Source organism: Podarcis filfolensis (assembly GCF_964270895.1).
Source record: "Podarcis filfolensis genome assembly, chromosome: 12".
NCBI classification, from domain to species: Eukaryota; Metazoa; Chordata; class Lepidosauria; order Squamata; family Lacertidae; genus Podarcis; species Podarcis filfolensis.
The window spans coordinates 33319208-33336848 of record NC_139614.1 but is presented as its reverse complement, the minus strand read 5'-3'; the positions used below and the strand labels follow the sequence as shown (position 1 = coordinate 33336848).

Below are 17641 nucleotides of genomic sequence, written 5' to 3'. Positions count from 1 at the left end.
TTGCTTTCTTAGATGGAAGGCAGTGAGGAATGTGTGTAGAATCTTGCTCATTTGGCACATGGCCTCCCCAAAATGATTATCCAGAAGGGAGTGCAGCCCTCTGGTTGGAAAAGGGCTCCCACCTCTTCCCCAAAGACAGACAGAAGGCAGGTGGGAAGCAAACAGAACAATTTCATAGCTCCATGTGGACTAGAATACCTTTTAATTAAAAGTCACTGTGTCTTTTAATGGCCGTGGCAATCAATGTCATTGCTCAGTTGTCTATGCATCCTTTTTATCTTGCTGTTCCTCTGCAACTATGTGATTGTGGCACAGAGTATAAAGCATAACTCAAAGAAACATACAACATAGCACTGATTGCTCTGATGGATGAACTTACTGTGCCTTAAAGGAAAACAAGCATAATTTAAAAGGTTTTGATCTATAAGCAGACATCGGCATCATCAGTCAACAGACATCAAGCTGCTGACTTGCCTAGCAACTCAATTTCACGCAGTGTTTACTGGTTGTAAGTCCTACTGAAGCCGACAGGGCTTTACTCCTATGTGAGGATGCATAGTATTCCTTCAGATAACGTATTCCATAAGGGAGTGCAGGCAGGAAAGGCAACAGGCTCTCTTCTTTAAAACCTTGTTGATACATCTGGTTTCTCCCCATACTTCTAATTTTTTTCACAACACAAACGAACTAGGAACTGTACAGAATACAGTAGTGAAATCATACCTTCCTAGGGACCCTACATCAGATAAAAGGTTGGTGGGCAAAATGCAGCCCACCCCGGCCTCTCTATCTGCCCCCCAAGATCCTCCTGAAGCCACATCCCTCACCAAGCCTGCAGTGTGCCCTCCTAGGGTGTTTTTGCCTGGCTGAAATCAGTGGCAGAGCATATGCCTGCACTGCCCAGGGCAGGCACGCTCCCAAGGGGGGCGGGGCCCAGAGGGTGCCTTCCCACGCACCAAGATTCAGGGTAGGAGAGGGGCAGGGAAGCTGCTGCTCACTTTCCTCCTGCAAGTCTCCACAGCTGGGTCAAGCAACAGAGCTGCTGCGGCCAGGTGCCCCTCGTCAAGGCTGAGTAGGGCTGCTCTCTGCCGCCGGGTTAGAAGAGCTGCTGCCGCCAGGCGCGAGGTGTGCTGCCCACTCGCCTGCCATTTTGTCACCACCCTCAGTCATGACACCCACAGGGAACCGCAACCACCACACCCCACTTCCAACGCCTCTGGCTGAAATGTGTCTTTGAACTCTATTAATGCTTCCTGCTTGCCTGGATGTATGATATAGAGGGGTGTGTAGAAACTAGCCTACTGTACAAAGGTAAAACCCACATTCATTGTTAGCCTACAAAACCTTCCACGACTCAGGATCTCAATACCTTAAGGACTGTTTCTTCCCATACAAACTGACCCAGACTCTCATACTCTCCAACATTTCTCCAATGAAAATAAGGACGTCCTAAGGAAAAGCAGGACATTCCAGGATCAAATCAGAAACCAGGTCAGCTACTGTAAATCAGGGTTTTCCCCGGAAAATAGGGACACTTGGAGGGTCTGGACTCTGTGCTTGTCATCCGAGGCCATTCTCTGTGTCCCCCCTCCCCAAGAAGTTTGGAGGGTGACAACATGAGAACAGACCTTTTCTATGGAGGAGCCTCATTTGTGGGATGTTCTCCCCAGAGAAGCTTGCCTGGCGCCATCACTACATGTCTTTAGGTGCCTGGAGAAAACCTTCTTCTTTACCCAGGCCTTTGGCAATTAAACAATTTATGGCCTTTAAAAAGTAGGGGGACAGTTGTTGTTATTTTATGCAGTGATTATTTTATTTTATTTTATTTTATTTTATTTTATTTTATTTTATTTGTGCTATGCAAATTATGTTTTTAAGGTTGTATACCCTGCCTGGGATCTTTGGATAAAGGGTGATATATAAACTGATAAAACAAATAATGAAAGAGTGAATTTACATTTATTTCTTGCCTGAATAAATGGAAGAACATGCATATTCTAGCATGTTCCATGAGCCTGTGGCATTTATGGTACAAAACAAAAGGAAGGTGGCTTCATAATGTAGTTTAAATACTGATTAATTTGTGAAAATCTGAACATGTTTTAAAAATACATTCTCAGAAGCAATTTATTTGAAATTTAAAAAATATAGCATAGACACTGTTTTACACACACACACACACGCATGCACACACAAACAAACAAACACAAACACAACACTTTAATATATTTTTTAATGCCTCACTTTGCAAAATAATGTACTTCTCATCTAAGGAAACTATTAAAAAAATACTTTTAATCTTTTCCCCCAGCACTTTCTCTGAAAGTTGGATATTAAATTAAAAAGTTAACAGCATTCTGTTTTCACAGCTTCTCTGAAAGGTGAATATTAGATAAAAAGTTAACAACATTCTGTTTTCACAGTTTTCCTGAATGTTGAATATTACATTCAAAAGTTAACTATATCCTGTTTTCAAAGTATTATTAAACATACAGTGTTATCTTTCTTTGTGCATGTCTGTGCAGTGCCCATAGCGCATAACAGAATGCTTTCCTCACCTTTTCATCAGTCCTGTGCATGGCTCAAGTTATTCCTATTCAGACCTCCTCTTCTGCCTAATTAATGGAGCAGTCCCATGAATGTTTGTTATGTCCATCAAGTCTTACTCTTAGGTAAATCACAGCCTATTATGCTATGGCTGGGGGAGGGCTGAAAAGACAGTTTTATTATTCCTGTGGAGATTCCTCCATGTGTAGTTGTAGCACCAGTGGAGGGGAACATTGTGTCCCAGGATGCAGTCCTAACACAGGGAAGGCACCCTCCCCCCTCATATCCAGGCCTGGCATAGTTTATTCCATAGTATTGGGGAATGTCAAAGGACTGGGATTATCAGGGGAGACCAGGGGGCTTTCCTTAGAAAACCCCCAGAATTTAACCCAACCTTCTGCAGCACACCCCATTTTGGGTTCTCTTGATGTCTAAGCTTTGATGTTGATTTTCTGAGGCCAGAGTGCTGTCTGAGTGAGTGATCTTCTTCATCTCATGGGCTCTGAGATGCTCTCCCAGGATTTCAGGGTAAATGTTCAAAACACCATCTGTAGCACAAGTTGTTTTTGGTGAACAAAATGGACTGGCACTTCCACTGGATTCCTTCCTGTAAATTACACGGCCCGTTTCAGCCAAACTTTTCAGGGTTAAGACTCCACCAACTTGTACAATTTCCCACGTAGGGTGTTCATTGCTTGTTTACAATGTAATGAGTGCTTCAGTGGATGCTGGTTGCTGCTAATAGTGTAACCAAATAGCTTTGTAGCCATCCAAGATTGAATTGGTTTTCAGTGTTGAAGTCATAAGAGAGCAGGGAAGGAGATAATTATTTAGCAGAACTACTGCTGCACAGAACTAGTATCATTTAGCTAGGATCTATCAAATGGGTGCTAATGAGAGAGGAAATTGTTTGAAGCTTTTTGATAGAGTAAGCAGATATCCCAGTTAAGCAAGTTTAAGTGTAATAAACTGTAATTCTCTGTTTCCAAAGAAAATGGACTTGCTAGCGGACACTAAATAGTACCATATGCCCTACAGAACAGATTTTGCCTGGCAGATGTAAAGACCATCTGTAGATGGGTCCACAAATAAGGAAGCAAACAAGAGCAATTCTCTGGGTATTTCAGGAGATCTAATTAACATATTTTTATGCACCACCCTGTCCTCATTTGTGACATGAAAATATCCTGTCCCCAGTTTAGAATAGCCTGCTCAGTGTGGTGGCCTTGTGTCCTTCTCTGATACAGTCCTCTCTCTATTCAAGACTATGACAATCTTGTATTTAAAGGAGTCCTTTCTTTCAAGGGTTTCAATTTAAAGACAAAGAACCATAAGGAAAATAAAAGTAGGGATGGATGAATTTGTCAGTTTTGCTCTTTTCTGTTTCTCATTTTTCCAATCTTAAATTAAGTTCTCCACAGTTCTGTAGCAATTTGCACTTTAAAGAAAGGCAAAGTCTGTCAACATTTTATTGTGGATATTTTTTTGCCCATAGTTTCCCTAATCAAATGCATTTTTCTAAATTATTTTCAATTCAATTCAAAATCCTTTATTAGGCATAGCACACCACACATTATCAAACAAACATCATATACAGACTGTATAAAATTATTTTCATGAATATATGCATTTTTATGCACACTTTATCCTAAAAAAATGCATTTTTGGTATATATTACTTAACTGAAGAATTGCATTGCAAAGTTCAGAAAAGTACATATTTTGGGGTGGCTGTGTTCCGGTTTGCATATGGTTTAGGAAAATGTGAATTTGTTAAGTTTTGTATCTAAATGTGAATTGAATTGGATTTCTCCCCAATCTTTAATTACAAGGTTTAACTTTTGATACAGAATTTAACTTTTGAGTAGAAATGATGTGGAACGGGGGCTGCTATGGAAGTGGGGAAGGAAGTGAGGGAAACTGAGGCAAGGCATCTGCATAGGTTTTTGAAGAGGTGTAGGAAGTGCATTGCTTCAGCTGAACAGGAGGCAGACAGTGATGGTTTTGGTTTGAAAAACGTATTAAAATGTATTTATTTCATTCCTTGAACCCATAAAGTCTGCAGAGTCTTTGCTGTGATCAATTTGAAACACATGAAAAAAATTGCAAATATGGAGACTTTGGGAACTTGTAAACAAAACATTTTATTTAGCTCAACTGGCATGATTATACTCAGTTGTCTGCTTCCCTGGCCCCCTCAAATTATTTAACTGCTGTGACTAATCTGCATGTTGAGAAACCCTGGTGTTAAACATCAACTTTGTAAAAATGCATTTCAGCACAGTGAATTTTGATGCAGCTTCTGACGGTGCCATTGATGGTTTTGATACTGACTGCAATGAGCTTCAGATTTCAGCGTAAAAACTTAAACGTAGATATTTTTCTCACAGGGTTTATGTTACCTCAGAGCATTATCAGTGGTGGCAACCTAGCTATGGGACTCCCTTCCAAAGGAAACCAGGCAATCCACCTCTTTACCTGCATTCAGGAAATGTGTATAGATTTCTTTAAAAAATTCTCTAGGATTTTTTGTCCAGTGGTTTTATGGGGTTTTTGTGTGGCTGTTTTGTGACCAGCTTTAAATTGCTTTTATGTGATTTTATTACTGTGATATTTTGTTACTGTTTTTAGGTAATTTTATTATTGATCGCCGCCCTGGGTTCCCTTTGGGGAGGAAAGCCAGGTTATAAATTCAAAAATACCAAGAATGGGAGCCTTGAAGCTGCCCATGACAATTAGCACACACCTGATCATTAGACTGAGCAGGCAGTCTATACGTGTGCCAGATTTATGCAAATCTCTGTTCTCCTTTTGACAATGCATAAGTGGCCATCCTACTGGTCATTAATGAGTGGGGGTGTTGACATATTCAAAATGCAGGATCGCCATCCTTCTTAAGCCAATGGGCACCACTGGAACTCTGAGAATGTGCTGTGTGCACTAGTCACAAAATGGATCCTGTGTTAGGCGTGGCATAACCCAAAATGGCTGCCAAATCTGAAGGAGCAGAGAGAAGGAGTTGCAATGTGGACAAGCACCTCCATGAGCTGCCGCCATCAGTGAAGTAAAAGGCACCTACCTCAGTAACCACCGAGTTCTGACACAGAGAGAAAATCTTTGCACTCCTTCCACTCTGTTGAGAACACATGTGACATGGGATCCCATGAAATGTGGTCATGTTTAAGAGGAAATGTGTTCAGTGTAGCAGAGACAGAGCCAGTCCGAGCAGGAAAAGCAAACAGCTTCTCATGCAGTGTGAGTTTTTTTGCAGGTGCCATAGGATGTACTGGTGAGCACCTTGGTGCCCAGAGTGATCATACAGAAAACAATGTCTTACGCAGGATTTTAATTAGTACAATAAGGGCAAATTGGGTGGTGTCCCTGAAGACAATCTTATGGTTGCATATCAGAAAACCAGGGCTTAATATCATAGAGCATGGAAGCTGTGTCTTGTTCTTTTTCTGAGAACACTTGTTTCTGACCATAAGATTGTCTTTAGGGACAACATGTGGCTTGTTTTTTTGTGGGGGTTTTTAGTGTTGGCACTGGGCCTTCAAATGTTTCTGCAGGAAGTCTAGGTGCTGTTCTGGAATTACTTGTTTTGTGGCCTTCATTACTGTGGCAACAATTCTGAAGCATACAATTATCTTCCTTCCTGGTGGTGATGACTCCTTTCCGTTTCTCCACAAACTGTGATGTCGGAAACCTACAGAGTGGTCTCTGTTAATAAGAGGAAGAGAGAGATCTTAGCTATGCAGTCTAGTATCATGTGAGAATCCTGCTTTCATGCTAGAAGGCAGAAATGATAGGATATGGCCACTCTTGGCTTCATGATATTGCAAGCTTTTTTAAAAGCCCGCCCCCCCTTCTGACACAGAAGAACAGCAGTAAAACAATTTCTCTTTGCCTCTCTTCAAAGAATGAAAAAAAGTTTTTTTCCTGACAGTCAGATTACTCAAATGGGAAAATGGGAATAGATTTTATTTTGCTCTCAATCTGAATGCACAGATAAATCTGGAGAGGCAAGAGCTACAGAAGAGAAAGGAAAAGAAATCAGTTATTTTAACAAGCACACATTAAAAAGCAAAAACCCACAGAATAGTTTTTGATATTCTTTTGCTTTCTCTTCTCTTATAATTGTATCTGTTCCTCATTGCTATACCATTCTTCATTCCAAGCTACTCTGTTATTTCTGGAATTTGTAGAAAGGTTAGTGGGACTCCTGAGTTGTGATTACTTTTTCTAGATGACATTTATTGATCTCATTACCTTCATGCTCATATTTCAAAAAACTTTTTTATTCTGTTACCATTTCAAAGATGACAGAGCCGCTGCAATGTGCAGTGTATTAGAACTGTGTGTAATTAAAATTTGTACTCTGCGCTTCATCAGAAGCTCACTGTCAAAACCTCAGCATGTGTTGTTTACAACTTAGATTGTTATAATTAGAACACAAAATGATTGGTAAAAGCAAGGGGGAATTTACATTCAACAATAAACATCTATTTTATTTAGGCTGCTCAATAGTGTGGCATCTTCATCATATGGCAAACTGCTATCATAGATCTTGATCCTGTAAAGAATTTAGGTAACTCTGATGAGTCTCTGGAGAATATGAGGAGCTGGGCACTTAGAAGTAGCAATACTCTCTCTTATTGTGAGGGTCCAAGGTAGCCTTCTCAAACCTGGCATCCCCGCAGATGCTTTAGACTACAATTCCCATCATTCCTCAGTCAGCACAGCTGGGCTAACGAGAGTTGCAACCCACAACATCTGAAGGCACCAGGTTGGGGGAGGCTGACCTAAGGTTTCAATCCTAGCCTCATGATCCTATCAGATCATACATTTTGGTACATGATAAGTGAATAAAATTACATTTTTAAAAGAAATAAATACACTATAAAAGATATTTAATAATAGGCAAAAATGAATATTTTACCAGAAAATAAATGGAGCGTCTTTGTTTATTAGAAGCAATTTTTTTAATCCACCTGTCCTGTTAAAAAAAGTTCCTGGCACAACTTAGAAAGAACAACATTAAGCCAATACCTGCAGTGGACCTTACAATATAGCAGAGCTTTCCAAATTTTTCATGTTGATGACACACTTTTTAGACATGCATCATTTCACGACACAGTAATTCAGCTTTACTAGCAAACTGGAGTGAACTTTCCACCCCCAGGAGGAGAGTGGGGAGCGTTTGTGCTACACACTGCAGCCGACACACTAACATGTCATGACACACAGTTTGGAAAGCTCTGCAATATAGAATACATGGCACAAAAGGAAAAGGGGTTGGGAGGGAGGAGGAAAAAAGCAAACGTGGCACTAGTTCTTAGCTGACAAGGTTATTATAAATGACCAGCTGGAACAGAAGCACTTCAAGAAGAAGAGGAGCCAACTGATGGAGTGGCTCTGCTTTCCTTCTCCCCGTCTGCTATAGCCTGCTGCCAGATCACAGTTCATGGAGGAAGGAGCCTGAGGGATCTGGCTTCTCAGCAGAGCAGATAGTACCCTTGCTTCGTTTCCTTGCCTCTGCCACACCAGCTCAGCAACCTGACAATTTGTTGGTATGCTCTAGTTCAGGCATAGGCAAACTTGGCCCTCCAAACGTTTTTTGGGACTACAACTCCCATGATCCCTAGCTAACAAGACCGGTGGTCAGGGATGATGGGAATTGTAGTCCCAAAACATTTGGATGGCCGAGTTTGCCTATGTCCGCTCTAGTTGGAGGCAAGTAGAAGTGTGTCCAGATGTGCCCACATGCAATGCCTGAAATGTTAAGGGCCAAAACAACTATTTGCTTATTTTTTTTGTCACAGACAGAAAAGCTCTGACACATTGAAAACAAAACTTTATCATGCTGGTTTTGATTGTATGAAGACTTCTCCTGCAGGGATCCTTTAAAAAACAAAACAAAACACTCCCTCCCCCATTTCTTTGCTCCAGGGTTCTGAAATACACCAAGTGAAATATTGCTGTCAAGCTAAAACCTCTCCTGTGTAAGATACTTTCTTTTGCAAAAGAACTTTAATTATCTTAAATCCATCCAAGCTTTTTTCTAAGACAATATATTGCTTCTTGCAGTCCCAGAACAAGGCCATATTCCACCTATTTCACTCTCCTTAAAAATCTGTTGTCTGCTTGAATTTCCCTCATTCACCTTATATGATTTTGGCTCACTCGTCGTCGTTTTTCTGGGAAGGTGTAATATTGCTTGCTTTTTAGTCCAAATTTATAGCATTTGGTGTAGCTGCTGTGACATTTAGGCATTTCAAGCTTAGTGTGCGTGTGTGATATTATTATTTTAGTCACAACGAGAAAGTGATCATTATCCACATCTGCCTTATTATATCTTATTATATCTCGGACCATCTCCGTAAACACTTGTTATACCTATCAACCAAAACATAACAGTAGGGTAGTTATAAGTGTGGAGACCTTGCGGCAGTCACTGTCTCCAAGCCTAAACTACCTCATAGAGTTGTTGTGACAATTGGCCGTGCTGGTTAGAGCTTGATGGGACCTGCAGGCCAGCAACATGTGGATGGCCCCAGATTCCCCTTCTGTGCCATATAAGCAGGAAAAGAGACCCAAGAGTGGAAAAGGAGAGGAGTAGAGTAGAGATCAACAGGTTTATAGAAGAGGCCAATTATAAATAGGGAGAAGTGTGGCCATCAGAAGGCAGTGAGTCCCAAAGAAAAGTGGTAGCAAGAAAGAGGGAGGGAGAATAGAGATGTGAAAAAGAAGTATTAGCTAAATTCTGTTTTAGCTAGTAAAATGATACTAGCTAGTATTCTTCAATAATGCCTTTCCTTTCTAGTCTGAATTTTATTATTCTTTTAAACTAATTGGTTTAATGTGGACTCTATCTCCAGATTGTACTATAAGGACAGGCAGGCTAGGAGCACATAATCCACATATTCAGGGAGACATTAAATAAATTTGTAGAGTACAGAGGAAAAAATAGGAAGGTGGTGCATAACAATTTCATCAGTAAGTTGAACAAATGCAGCTGACCCAGAAAGCTGGTATTGTAAATGTCATTAAATACCATGCTGTGCCACTCCAAGGTACTCCTATTCAGGGGGTATATTATCATTTTCACAATCACTGTAGTTACACAGTAACAAGGCAAACTAGCACAACCCGATTATACCCACAATGCCCCAGGTAAATAAAAATATATACGTAGGCAGCTGGGTGATTGTGGGATCAGATAGATAAGAGCCTAGATATCTAGGAATTTTAACTGAAACCCTGACGGGAAGCAGTTTTAACTTCAGGTTATTTGGAATTATTTCAGTATGCTATATTGAAAAGGGAAATGGTCCAAATGAATTAACAGCAAAAGATGGAAATGCACTAAAGCTTGTTGGCTATTGATGGGCTCAGCTAAGGAGCCCTGTGGATCAGACACGGTGTCCATCCTCCATAATGGCTGCTGGTCCAAGATATTAGATACATGTATAGGGAAGTTTATAATGACTGATGTTTTAATGTATTTCTAATCTATTATTACAGTCAGGTGCTGTTGGGCCATTTATTCTATATTCCATGGATTGGGGCAGTGTACATGGTTTCCCTCTTCACAACAACTATGTGAGATAGATTAGGGAGAGCAAGAGAGTGAAAGAGCACCTGCCCAGATCTAGGGAACCTGTGGTCTTCCAGATGTTGTTGGAGGGTTCCAGCACCCTCAACCAGCATGGTCAATGGTCATGGATGATTGGAGTTGTAATTCAAGAAACACTTTTAGGGCCAGAGGTTCCCCTACTTGGCCATAGCCCATAATCTTTCATGTCTTGGGAGGGAATGTGTTCCTTGGGCCAAAAAAGGTTCCCTATTGCTGTGCTGGTGGGTTGCTCAAGAAAAATGAAGCTGAATGGAAAGGTTGAGAAAGGTGAAACTTTTGTCTATGAAGGCTTGCAAGTCCTTTAGCATGCAGAAACATGAGAGCTATGGAGGAAGGAAGGAGGCAGGCTGGCAGACAGACAAGTAAGCTGTCTTCTTGCATTGTCTCCCTCCTGTTCTTACATGTAGAAACTTGTTCATATGCTCCCACCCAGCACTATCACTGTCCCAGAAATGAAAATGTCCTGTCTCAGGAAACCAGCCGAGGGACACGTCATTCTGAAACTGAAGTAGTGGTGTTGGCAGCGCAGCTAGCGTGGGCAAGGCGGCTAACAGTGTTTTCCAGCACTTGATGTGCTGCTCTACTACATATAACACTTTCATTAAAAATAGAGATCAAAGCCAGTGGTACCATCAGGGAAGTACATTGAGGCAGACCTCAAGGGCCTCTCATGAAGACAAGGCAGATGTTGGCCCACAAGGGCACATCTGCAACTTCCACAGGGTCAACAGGCTCAGCCCTGTCTGCTCTGCTGGGAGTTCAGCTTCCAGAGTTACTTTGCAAGGCTGAAGTGAGCAGTAGGTCCCTGAAACACAGAAGGGGCAGCTTCCCCCATTAAACATGACCTTCTAAAGAGAACCTCCCTCCTGAAAGACAATTGAGAGTTTGAAATAACCTTAACCACAAAGCAGTGTAAGCAGCTCTGCGGCCCTCTTTTTAAATGCCCAGTTAATTAATTGGTTATTTCTATAATGCCCTTTGGTCACATTCCCAGAGTGGCCCTGGTTTCTCCTCAGACTTTCAGTTAGGTATGAGCAGTCCATGTGTGTGTGTGTGTGTGTGTGTGTGTGTGTGTTCTTATAAATGCCATCTCCAACTCCTTGAAAGATTCCATCAACGGTGTCTCCGAGAAATTTTACACATCACTTGGGAAGACAGGCGAACTAATATCAGTGTACTGGAAGAAGCAAAGGTCACCAATGTTGAAGCAATGATTCTTCAACATCAACTTCGTTGGACTGGTCATGTTGTGCGGATGCCTGATGATCGTCTTCCAAAGCAACTACTCTATTCTGAACTTAAAAATGGAAAGCGTAATGCTGGTGGTCAACAAAAGAGGTTTAAAGACTGTCTCAAGGCAAATCTAAAAAAAAAGTAGTATAAACACTGACAACTGGGAAACACTGGCCTGTGAGCACTCCAGTTGGAGAACAGCCTTTACCAAAGGTGTCATGCACTTTGAAGACACTTGAACTCAGGATGCAAGGGAGAAACGTGCTAGGAGGAAGGCACGCTTGGCAAATCCACACCGTGATCAGCTCCCGCCCAGAAAACAGTGTCCCCACTGTGGAAGGACATGTGGATCCAGAATTGGCCTCCACAGTCACTTACAGAGTCATTGTTAAAACTGTGTTTATGGAAGACAATCTTACTCGGCTACGAGTGATCGCCAAAGAAGAAGAAGAAGGGGAAGGAGAAGGAGGAGAAGAAGAAGAAGAAGAAAGTAGTGCCACACTTTTTAACAACAAAAAAGAGGTCCCAGTACTGCATACCTTTGAGTACCCCCTGAAAAAAGAAGCACTGAATGAGTGCCAAAAGGACATTGATAGACCTGCTCTTTCCCATTTCCTCCACCCATTGTTTAAAAGCTGTCTAAGCTAGTAGCCATCACCATCTGTGGTAATCTGTAGTAATGAATTCTGTTAAGTTAATAAATGTTAATTGGGCATGGAAACTGTAGAGTAAATAAAAACATGATGGGAATTGCCAGGGGTGTAGCACTTCTTTCTCTGACATTTTCAGTACCCTTGGATGCTACTGAAATGCCAGGAGAACATATCCCCGTAACCAAAATGTGCAAAAACGGTCCATAATTGTTGGAAAGGTGAAAGGACAATGCAAACCTTTATTGTGCCCCTCCCTTTTTTAACTGGGACCTTACACTGAACGATGGCTCATGCATTTTCTAAATAATAATTAAAAAGAAATGAAAATAAAAGGTACTCAAAGTCTCGTGACCCTCTATATAATAGCAGTGAAGGTGGCTGGGTTGCTGGGGGAAAGTCCGCCATGTGACCATGTGGTTTCTCTGTTGGATACCATGAGCTTAAGTGGAAATGAGATGATTTTCCCTTAAAAAATTAGGTCACTTTTCAGCATCTCTTCTGCTGCTTTCCCATCTTTTGTTACAGAGTCAGACATTAATATTACAGCACACATTTTAGCTGAATAAGGATTTAGCATTTGGTTTGTAAAATGGAGATAATAACATTCACGTCAAGAGACTGTGAGGATTAATTAGCTTATGGAGTAAATTCATGATAACAAATGCTAAGTACTATCCATAACAGTAATAAAAACCTTTTTAAAACTGAATGGACAGTTGAGCAAGTGAGTCTTTTGCAGTGATTATTCTGCTCCAGCCCTTGTTCTAATGCCTAACCTTTCACTGCCTTGGTTCAAAGTAAATGTACTAGATAAGAATGTGTGTAAGAAATGCTCCCTGCAACGATACTGATAGCTAGAGAGCGGGTATTATAATCACAGGTTGCCTTTGATAAACAAAAAGGTACAGGAGGACCACAGTATTAACATACTGTCTTAACATACTGTCACAATTATTCTGTGCTTGTCCATCTAGCTAGCACCTTCTTCTTTTTGATAACAGCATCTCCCAAATACATTCTAAATAGTAGTTAAAGTCTAATATTATGGTTTGGCCCCCTACGCCATTTACTGTGGCAAGAAAGGTAGTATCAGAGCTTTGGGGAAGATGCTTAAAGGTTTTAGAAAGCTACAAGAAGCTTGGAAGAAAAGGGAGAGTAGAAAAGGAAGAAGGAGCTATCCATGGTCCTTATCATCCTACGGAGTACAGTATAACACTTATTCTGGAGCACTAACATCAGCCTAGTAAACTGGCTTTGCCTCAGCTGCTTTGCATGCAAACGCCACTGTAGCCACTGCAACACAAAAGTAATACTGCTTGTGCCCCAGCATCTGTATATGATCAAGCTGCTTGCAATATTATCTTGCTCCCTGGAGATTACTGGGTTATAAAATGGCCTAACTTATCTTAGTGTTCAAATTTCAGTTGATCCCTACAGAGATAAAAAAATAAGACCAACTAGTGGCAATATATTTTCTTTCTTTCTTTCTTTCTTTCTTTCTTTCTTTCTTTCTTTCTTTCTTTCTTTCTTTTTCTCCCTCTCTCCATACTGCCATTCTGTGAAACCATTAGGCCACTGTACAGTAAAGTATGTTGTATAAAGAGACTTTGCTCAACAAAAGTGTTATCCATTATCCATAGATTTAAGTTTAGATTTTTTTTAAAAATGTATGGATCACTTCCCACAACAAAAAGTCCTTGTGCAGCTCTAATCAGGTTAGTGGTCCTTGCAAAGAAGTTTTTGATGGATTGGGCCTATTGCCAGTTAAAGGTTTAATAAATCAAGTTATATCAACATTGCATAGTTGCTGCAGTTCTTCACAAGATGAAGAGGGAAAACGACAGTTTAAAAGACAGTTCTTTCCAAACAAGATAGGCAACCTCATACTAGCACTATTCCTGATTAGTCAAAACAGTTCTAATGTACTCCACCTGAACTCCCAATGTCTACTGATAAGGGGCATGTATGTGCAGTGCATATCACACAGGTTCAATTTGTATCAATGCACATCACCCCTGTATAAATAACCCATGAGGTCATTGCCAGAGGAGGCTTTTCTGAGGTCAGGAGCAGAGTTTCCTATGCAGAATTGGCTTCCCATCTGTATCTTCCATTCTTGCCTTAATCAACTCTGCTCCTTGCTAAAATAGCTTACAATATCCAGTATTCTTTCTCTCTCTCTTTTGCACATGAGCCCAAACTGAAAACTGAACAAGGCATGCTTAGCATGAATTATTAGTATTGTTCCAGTGTTAGTTTGAAAAGGTAATCAACCATGCCCACTTTACATTAAGAGGAAAATGAAAAGGTAATAATTAAGGGTCTTAATAGTCCGAACCTTTTCCTTTTAAAAAATAAATTGCAGTCTGGTTTTGAACAAATACACCAATTCAATCATAGCACTTTTGATATCTTTAAAGATTGCTATCTTTAAGTAAACAGAGAAGTTTGCTTCTGATCTTTCATTCTCTCAGCTACATATCAATCCTACATCAAGGTTTCCCATGAATACCTTAAGACATGCAGCATCAAAGTTCTTGGTGGATGTATGTACAGTATGTATTTTTCAAAATGTTTAAAACCCTACCACCATAATTCTGAGAGAATGAGTACTTATGAATGGCAAGTATGCAGGTGTGGATGGGCTTTTAAGTTTTGCATCTCAAGCATTCAGGTCAGTGGAAAAAGTAGGCAGGTTACATGTATGGTACTGGTAACATGTATAATTCCACAAAGCATTTCATCTTCTTTGATCTTAAAAGTTTCACCATAATTATATTTCTAGGCAGGAGGTAAGTGAGCTACTTTTGGCCCAGATTATGACCGGAATGATATGTGTGTCTCAAATTAAAGCCAAAGGGCATAAATAGCATGATCTTTCTTTTTAAATACTTTGGAGTAGTAGTAATAATAATAATAATAATAATTTATTTATACCCCACCCATCTGGCTGGGTTTCCCCAGCCCCTCTGAGCAGCTCCCAACAGATTAAAAACAGAATAAAACACCAAACATTAAAAACTTCCCTAAACAAGGCTGCTTCGGATGTCTTCTAAAAGTCAGATAGTTGTTTATTTCCTTGACATCTGATGGGAAGGCGTTCCACAGGGTGGGCACCACCACCAAGAAGGCCCTCTGCCTGGTTCCCTGTAACCTCACATCTCACAGTGAGGGAACCGCCAGAAGGCCCCTGGAGCTGGCTCTCAGTGTCCGGGCAGAACGATGGGAGTGGAGACACTCCTTCAGGTATGCTGGGCCAAGGCTGTTTAGGGCTTTCAAGGTCAGCACCAACACTTTGAATTGTTTGGAGTTTGGAGTTATGGGGGCCTAACAGTACAACCACACTTTAGCTTAATTCTGATTGTTAAAGGATGTGTTCCTGTGCAATTTTTGTTGATGGTGGTAGTTTCATAATTATATTGACACATCTGGGAGAATGGGTTGCCTCCAGTTAATTGCTGAGACTGTGTGGGGGCTTTAACCAAATTAGCTGAATATATGCAGTATTTACACTAGGGCTGCAGAGACATTGCTTGTGTATTGAAGAAAGGAAGCTGAGTTTGCATATCAAGCTAAATGAGATTGATGGTGTGTATACCCTGCAGAGGAGAAAAATAGCAACCTGTTTTCAACTGCTTTAATGTTGGAAGCATTTCATGCTTGCAAAACTGTGTCAGTTATTTAGCTTGTAAATTGCTCCTTATATGCAGGCACCTACCTACCTTCCAGAAATTAGGTGTGTGGGGGGGGTAGTGGATGTGATGATCATTACAAGTAAAAAATTGATATTTTATTTTATTTGAGAACTTGATTATCCCTGAAATCCTCTAATTTTTAAGTTTCCCTTTCATTATTAGAGATTCTGCTTTATTTCTACTGTGGGTTCATACTCATGTGGAAGAAAATATTGGTGGAAAATGTTTTGCACGGTGTTGGGAAATGAATTACTCCTCAGCTCTTTCTATTTGGTTTGTCTTGGGCTTGTGGTTAGCAAAGATTGCAGAACAGAAATAAAAATACTTCTAGAAATAAAAATTGGGCTCAGGTCTGTCTAGAAATGTCAGGAAGGTTTTCCTTATGAACTTATGCAGCTAGACTATTACTCCATTTAACTGTATTCTGAGTAGATGCAGCTCTCCAAAGATTTTCCCCAGCATCTGACCTACTCAGGGATGAGGGAAATGTGTTCAGTTTATTTAGGCTGCAACCCTATACCTATTTACCTGGGAATAAGTCCCATTGAATTAAATGGAACTTGTTTCAGAATAGACATGTGCAGGATTGCACAGTTATTTGTTTATTTTGAATGTTTATGGGCTGTTAAACATTACAAACTTTCATAGTGGTGTATACAACAATAAAAATAATCACAGGTTAATAAAGCAATAAAGCAGTTCTCAAAAGAGAAATGAGGTACTGCCTGTAGTCTGAGTCAACTTTCCCTTCTGAGAATGTCTGTTAAAAAAATAAGGTTTTAGCATATGATAGAATGTGTACAATGTCAGGGCCTGTTTAACTTCAGCAACAGTTGGTGAATTTATAAACCATCCTCTAGTATAAAAGTCCTGAGACGGTGTACAATTTTGAGTCATGAAAACAGAAGAATAAAAGAATAATGCAACATTGCAGGTGCTGATCTCACTAACAACAGTAAAATCCAGAAGCCATAAAATAAAAATTCAAAACCCCAACAACCAAACTATAAAATGTACTGGCATACCTGGCCAAAAGTGGGAGTCTTTGCCTATTGCCCAAAACACATCAAAAATAGCACCAGGTAAACTTCTCTGGGGAGGGCATTCCATATGCGGGACACCATGCTCAAGAAAAAGTTCTGCCTATTTCCATCTGCCTAACTTCAGCTGGCGGTCCAGAGGAGAATAATTGATGAAGAAGGAAGTGTTTGGGCAGGCCCACGTGGTAGGAAGTGCTCCCTCAAAAAGCCCGATCCCAAGGATGCCTCTGAATGTCCATTGCCGGGGAATGACAGTGAGGGGCTACTGTACTCAAGTTCCGGTTGTGGGCCACGCAGCATCTGGGTGGCCTCTGAGGAGGTAAACAGGATGTTGGATCAGATAGGCCTTTGGTCTGGTCCAGCAGGGCTCTTTATGCTTTTTATAGGTTACATTTGAAAACCAGCCAGGTGTGATAATGGGTCAGACTAGGACTGGGGAGCTTCAGGTTCAAATCACCCATAGCTGCCAACTCTCTGGGGCCCTGGGTGCCTGAGCACCCAAAAAATTCCCCACGAAAGGGCCGGGCACCCACAAATTTCGTGCCAGGGCCATGCACACCACATGACACCCGCAGCCCTGGGCACCCACAGTCACATGGCCACATTGGCCCTCCTGAAATCAGCCATGATTCTCCCTGACTAACCTGGAGCCAGTCCCTACCACTCGGCCTAACCTACCTCACAGGGTTGTTGTGAGGAAAAATGTGGAGAGGGCATGTGATAATAAAAGTGTCCCACAGGTTTTAGCTTTTGGCACAAACTATCACTGGACCAAGAGGGCTGCCATAAGAGTTGAGTTCCCTCTCTGCTCCCCCACTCCCCCCCCAAACACCCTGTG

At 41.0% G+C, this 17641-nt stretch overlaps 2 protein-coding genes across 3 annotated transcripts in view; one reads left to right on the top strand and one right to left on the bottom strand.

Moving 5' to 3' along the window:
• The window catches only part of ZNF804B (zinc finger protein 804B), a 295745-nt gene that overhangs the window by 77062 nt on the left and 201042 nt on the right, over positions 1-17641 (top strand). The window lies entirely within an intron of this gene.
• Positions 1-17641, bottom strand: part of STEAP4 (STEAP4 metalloreductase) — a 221799-nt gene that overhangs the window by 112032 nt on the left and 92126 nt on the right. The gene's annotated exons all lie outside the window — the stretch shown is intronic.